Genomic DNA, 6,251 nt, shown 5'->3' on the forward strand with positions numbered 1-6,251 from the left:
CCACAATTTATTGGTTATGGACTGTAGATTAAAACTGAAGAGATTGCAAAAAGGTGGCAATTTAAGGAGATGGGACTTTGATAAATTGGCGGAACCAGAGGTTGTAGAGAGTTTCAGAAGAGCATTAGGGAACGATTGGCAAGAATGGGGGAAAGGAATACAGTAGATGAAGAATAGGTAGCTTTTAGAAATGAAATAGTAAAGGCAGCATAAGATAAGGTAGGCCTGGGTAAAAAGATGAGGGCTGGTTGAAATCCTTAGGTAACAGAAGAAATATTGAATTTAATTGATGAAAGGAGAAAATATAAACATGCAGTAAATGGTAAAATGGTAATGGGAGACCAAGAGATGAATACACTAAGCAGATTCAGAAGGATGTAGGTTGCTGTAGGAACTGAGAGATGAAGAAGTTTGCACAGGATAGAGTAGCGTGCAGAACTACACCAAACCAGTCTCTGGACTGAAGAAGACAACAACCACTTCTGTAACATGATTCTCTTATTAATAATGAACTCTGTACCTACGAACAGCACGTTTACTTTTTGGAAAATAACAAAAAACATCTTCAATATGGTAAATCGGATGGTGAAACACTTGAGATCTCAAGATTTATAATACGTCTAAATTACCTACTCTTTAGTTTTTCTTCTGAATCGTTCTTAAGCAGTAAATTTAATGAGATGATCCGCTGCGTGTCTGTATAATCTGCTACACTGGAAACACAATTCCATTACAAGAATACATAATGAAATATGAACGAACCTACAATACGTTCAAGTCTTTAATTTCTTTCATAACAGTATTTATGCGAATTAGCGTGTTAAAATAATGACTTTCCGGGAACACAACACAATCCAAAAGAACAAAACTATACGATACTATGGATGTAAAAAAATTCTATTAATGTCAACATCATGCTTTGCTCAAACCTAAACATCACAGTTGTTTATACACAAATTATAGTCAAAGATAAGAATTAAACTCTGAACCAGTAGACCAGCTGCAAGACGTGTTTTGTTCAAACAAACCAAATTCAAATATATATCATCCATATTTCGGGGGAGCTACCGAAGTCAACCGCAACCGGGCATTGAGATAATTCAATATCAAAAGCTGAAAATTTGCGCTGATCAGTGCTTCGACCCGGAGTTACGGATGAGGTACATGGACGGGGACGCTACTTCGTAGTGTTCAGTAAGTTGTGAATTTCGGTTGGATGGAAAGCGTGCTCAGATAGCCGGTGCAGTCAACTTCGCTCGAGGAGCCATGCGGTGTGGATATGCGGTGCACGTCCTGCCACGCACCGTGCTCTTGGTGTCTGTCTACTTTCTTGTCTGTTTTTCGTGTCCTAGTGTTTTCATCGATTAAAATGGCCGACTCTTATAGAAAATTGACGATGAAATTCAGTTTCAGGAGTGAATTTCCTCGGCCAAAAGCTCTGGAAGTAGAACATTTATATGAGACGAAATAAATATCCCGAGTGATGAAGTAGTTGGTATACACCTTCCCAATGTCAGCAGTATGGTGAGTGACAAGCTTCTTAACGACTAAATCTGCGACAGTATCCTTCGAGAGACTAGAATTTCACTCAAATTCTGACACTCAGGTGAGTGTTGTGGAGATCGATCATGCTGCAATGAGTTTGTGGTGGATCAGGATCTCCGAACTCCCTTCCAACCTGTATGTGGATGAGGTGGTGTCTACCCTTTGCATTTACAGCATGGTACACGGACATGTTGTAGAGAAATGGGCTCAATTTAGCACATACCCTCTCCCCCCTTAACGGAGTACGTAAAGTCTATACTACTTTGAATAAACATGTCCTATCCTATTAATAAACTCGAGGACACAGAGCCATCATAAATTGCGACAGACAACCGAAGACATACTCAGGATGTGGCAAAGAGGGTCATGCCTGGTTTGAATGTATGCAGAGGAGTGTAGCATGACTGTCACCTATAGAACCAATCTCTCCACCATTGCCAACATCCCTACCTGTGATAGATGTGGCAGCACTCGAGAATGATGTTGGCACATTGACGCCTCTGATGGGCCCTAGCAACACTCTGCAGATGGCTGAGGCACTTCAGACGAAAGAAGAGACTCCATGCCCATTGCAGCCCCCTGCTCCTAGCTTGATAGCTATCTTGACAGATGATGAAAGTGATGATGTAGGCATAAATTTTGATACCATGGTAGTGCCCATGGTACCATTCATGTGAGACTGTCAAGATTCTTTGGCATCATCCAATGCAGAAGCCCACTCACATAAACAATAATCACTGGAAAAGCACAAAAGGAGACAGAGGACACCATCTGATGAACATGCGACACAGTCACAGACAGATTATGCTTCATTTTGCCAAGGTGATAACACAGTGATAGAAGCTATAGAACAATGCAACCTAAACCCACACACTGGACCAATGTCTGATGCACCCTTGTCAAAAGTTGTACAATCTGATGATGATCCCCAAAGTAAACAATGCTCCCCTGCTACTGAAGCGCTAACGCTGACATAGAGCCCTTAATAAGTGCTAGTGGCTGATGCCACCCCCCACCCATCTCTGTGGACAAATTATGGCAACGAAGATTCTGTGACAAGCTATGCTGGTGCCAATGCCTTTGTGGCCTATTATCAACAAATTTCTGGTGAAGTGGAGGACGATACATTCATGGACAGTGAAGAAGATGGTTAATCACTGCATCCAACTGTTACAATGACATGTGACAGCCTACTGGACTGGTTCCATCAATCTCAACACGATCAGATCGAAAGTGATGCTTCGGTTGCTGCATGATATGATGCAAATGTCAGATGTGGACATTGTACTCACGCAAGAAGTTTGTTGGAGACCTTCCCATACTTCTACAGTTGTGCTTCGTGCATGGTGCTTGTCGACTGATGGTACCAGTAGCGGCAGAGACATACTGGTGTGTGATGGTACAGAGGTTGATGAGCTAATGCATTTGCTGTTGGTCAGAGGGTTGGCGATAACCACACAAGGTACAAAGATTGATGCATTGATAAGAGACAAAATTGGTTGTGTTTCTATTCAGAGAAGATCACACCTCTCTTCTTGGAACACTATGACGACTGCATCCTTGGTTGGGACTGCAACAATATCCGTCATCCGAGGTATAAGCACCCCAATTACACCATGTGCCCTGAACTCAGTCCTTTGGTGCACGAACCAAGTCTCCTAGACGCTTAGAAAAGGTTGCATGGTGTCTACCCAAGTTACACTTATGTCACCAGTCAGTCAGCATGTCATCTCAGTCACATCGTCTCCCCTGATCTAGTGGCAGCAATGTTGGATGCAGAAAGATGGCTGATCAACAGGCATAGATTCGTTGCACCAAGTCAAAGATCATCTCACATACACAGCATCATCTTGAAGATGTCATGGTTCGAGCATACTGTCAAGATCGGGTTGCACCCCATTTTTCACAAATGGCAACAGAAATTATGAATAGTGATCCACGTTCCTCACATGCAAGAGACCACTGTTTGACTGCACAAGCATACATTGTGAATTCATTCACTGAACACTACTGACTGTTTTACCATGAGGAGCATTACGATGTTGCAGGTTTTGCTGAAGTGGCACAGTTGATCTCAGGTATGCTCAGCAGCCCAGCAGGAGAATCTCTTATGATGCCAATTACCTGCGTAGTTGTCAAGGAAGCCATAGTAAAAGGTGCAAGCAACATGTCCTCTGGTTCTGACACTATTCCCTTGGAGTTTTACCAGGCCTTTCAAGATTTGATAATTCTTGGATGGACGTTGATGTATCACAAATTAATGACATCTACTGTCCCACTGCCTCTGTCCTTTGCTGAAGGCCTGTTTATTTCGATCACCAAAGGGTTGAGCATTACCGCCCACCGCCGTTGTTCAACAGTGACTTTAATATCTTCATAAGGCTTCTGGAGGTATGCCTCAAGAGCATCTTGCCCCAAACACTTTCTACATAACAAACGTCCATGGGAGGAACTAATAATATGCAGATGGTTCTTAGCAAATATCAGGATGTAAAGACCCTTGCAGTGGCTTGTCATCTTCGAGATGTCCTGATCATGGTGGACTTTGACCATGCTATTGACAGGGTGGGCTACGATTTTCTTGCAGCAGTGATGGCCTGGATGGCTTTCTCCCTGGACTTGATCGGTGTCGTCCTGCGACTTCTCTATTGTGCAGCACCAAAAGTGCTGGTTAATGGATGCGTAGCGGGCTCCCTGTCAAATTCGCAATCAGTCAATCAGAGTTGCCTGCTCTCAGTGAATTTATATGTAATTTCTCTTGAATCACTGACCTGTACATTGAAGCATTGTATGATAGCGGCAACGCTTCTGGGCACACATTTTATTGCAGGGTATGTACAGACGTTATTGTCTTCGTGGCACAATTAGCCCATTGATTGCGTGAGACAGGACAGTGACGATTAGTTGTATTAACAACAACAAGGCTGGGGCGACGAACATTGACATAGACCTTCAAGAGGCAGAGTAGCACCCCTGCAGTCGATAGACACGCTTAAATACCTTTGCTTTTTCTTTAGCATCCATCTACAGGCAGTCCGAGTGGGCATCAGGAGGCACTTGTCGTGAGCACTGGATATGGTCCAATGAGCCACCTTCATCAACACCCACATGGTGACCAGAATACCACATCTGGCTCATATTTTCTCAATGACAGTTGTGTTTGCACAACAACTATTGGCAGCATTCAGTTACATCGTCAGTGCTGGACTCATCCCCAGGATATGATACGTCACTCTTACTCTTCCCACATGTGACGGTGGGTTGGAGTTTGTCAAAATACATGCAAGATGTACGGTCTTCAGGGAATGAGAAACATTTATTTATTGTCGACATGAAATGTTTACATAATAAAATGAACTGTTATACTGTATACAACAGAATGTGTAAAAATATTAATTATTTCACTGTGGTATGTATGAAAAGGAGTATCGGTATTTCATGATAATGAATCTCTGTTTTGTAGTAAAGATACTGAGAACAATAAAAACAATAGAAATAGTTTTTCATTATCTATTTATTCTAGTTTGAATCTTCCTATAACAAAGATGTGGATGGAGAAGTACGTACTTCATATAGCATTTCTGGTAAATATGTGCTGGTATTGCTAACAAAATCACTTATTTCAGTAGCACTGTACATTTTTGTGAGATTAATAACTTACAGTACAGCGCCAGTTGCAATTAGTATTATTATCCGCCACGTCAGATTCTACCAACAATTACTCCAATATTATATGGTGTAAAGCCAAAAGGAGATGCTTTACAATGAATTTCTTAAATAAACAGACTAAAATCAAGTTAATTTCATCCATTCTGCAAAGAGTAGAAGAGATTTCAAGGCAGATTCTTGTGGTTGCCGCTTAATGGCTATCTTTGGTTCAAGTGATGAGATTTTTCACAGTTAAGAAAGTGCTCAACTTTGAACTAATAGCAAGAGCACCACGCAAGAGATATTTCTCCACGCAAAGCTACGAAAGTATTAATTATTATGAGTACTAAAAGACATTCATAACGACCTTGAGATACTTTTAAAATTAAATGATTCAGGTGCTTCACATTAACCTGTTCATCAATGCAGACACTCCAAAGTGATTTATTTAGTGGACACTTTAATGTAGAAAGCTTTAACAATATCAAAGATAAAATTACTTTCCAGTGGAATGAAGCTGTAGTAACTACATTGTACATAGCCTCATGTGATCTTATGATGTGTTATTAACACCACAAGTGCACTCACACCCATTGTTCAGTGATGTACACATACATGGTACACACACACATAACCACACCGCATTGACGCTACAACGAATCTACACCCATACACACACAAAGTCACTACAAAGGGCAGCAGCACTACATGTCAGCACAATGTGGACTCATCACCGCAGTAATGTCACTGGTTCCTGATTGAAGCACTGAACATGCTTCCCACCTTCCACCCACTGCCATCTTTTTCACATATCAAGACCTTTGTCCTTGAATATAGGGATCTGTATGCAGACTTCCTCAGCACCAGGGCACCGTCGACGAGAGACATACATCATCTCATAATGAGGCACCATACAGGGAATGTCACTTACTGTCGCTGTCGTATGGCTCTGTAGCCTGTGGTATGACACATCATCTATTGTGGATCTTGGTAAAGTGGTATATGCCTCCTAGTGCATTGTCGTTACTGAGAAGCATTAGACGCGGATTTGACTGCAC

General features: G+C 41.8%; 1 protein-coding gene across 3 annotated transcripts in view; it reads right to left on the reverse strand.

The window, feature by feature from the left end:
- The window catches only part of LOC126271957 (peptidylprolyl isomerase domain and WD repeat-containing protein 1), a 103,658-nt gene extending 102,377 nt beyond the window's left edge, over nucleotides 1-1,281 (reverse strand). Inside the window, exon 1 of one of the 3 annotated variants that reach the window (XM_049974400.1) lies at nucleotides 634-1,281. The gene's annotated coding sequence lies outside the window, so the exon portion shown is untranslated. Of the gene's footprint in view, nucleotides 1-629 lie in introns of all 3 variants that reach the window. The other 2 variants (XM_049974396.1, XM_049974399.1) reach the window with 2 other exon arrangements.
- Nucleotides 1,282-6,251: the final 4,970 nt, after the last annotated feature.

The sequence above is a fragment of the Schistocerca gregaria genome, chromosome 5 (assembly GCF_023897955.1).
Source record: "Schistocerca gregaria isolate iqSchGreg1 chromosome 5, iqSchGreg1.2, whole genome shotgun sequence".
NCBI lineage: Eukaryota > Metazoa > Arthropoda > Insecta > Orthoptera > Acrididae > Schistocerca > Schistocerca gregaria.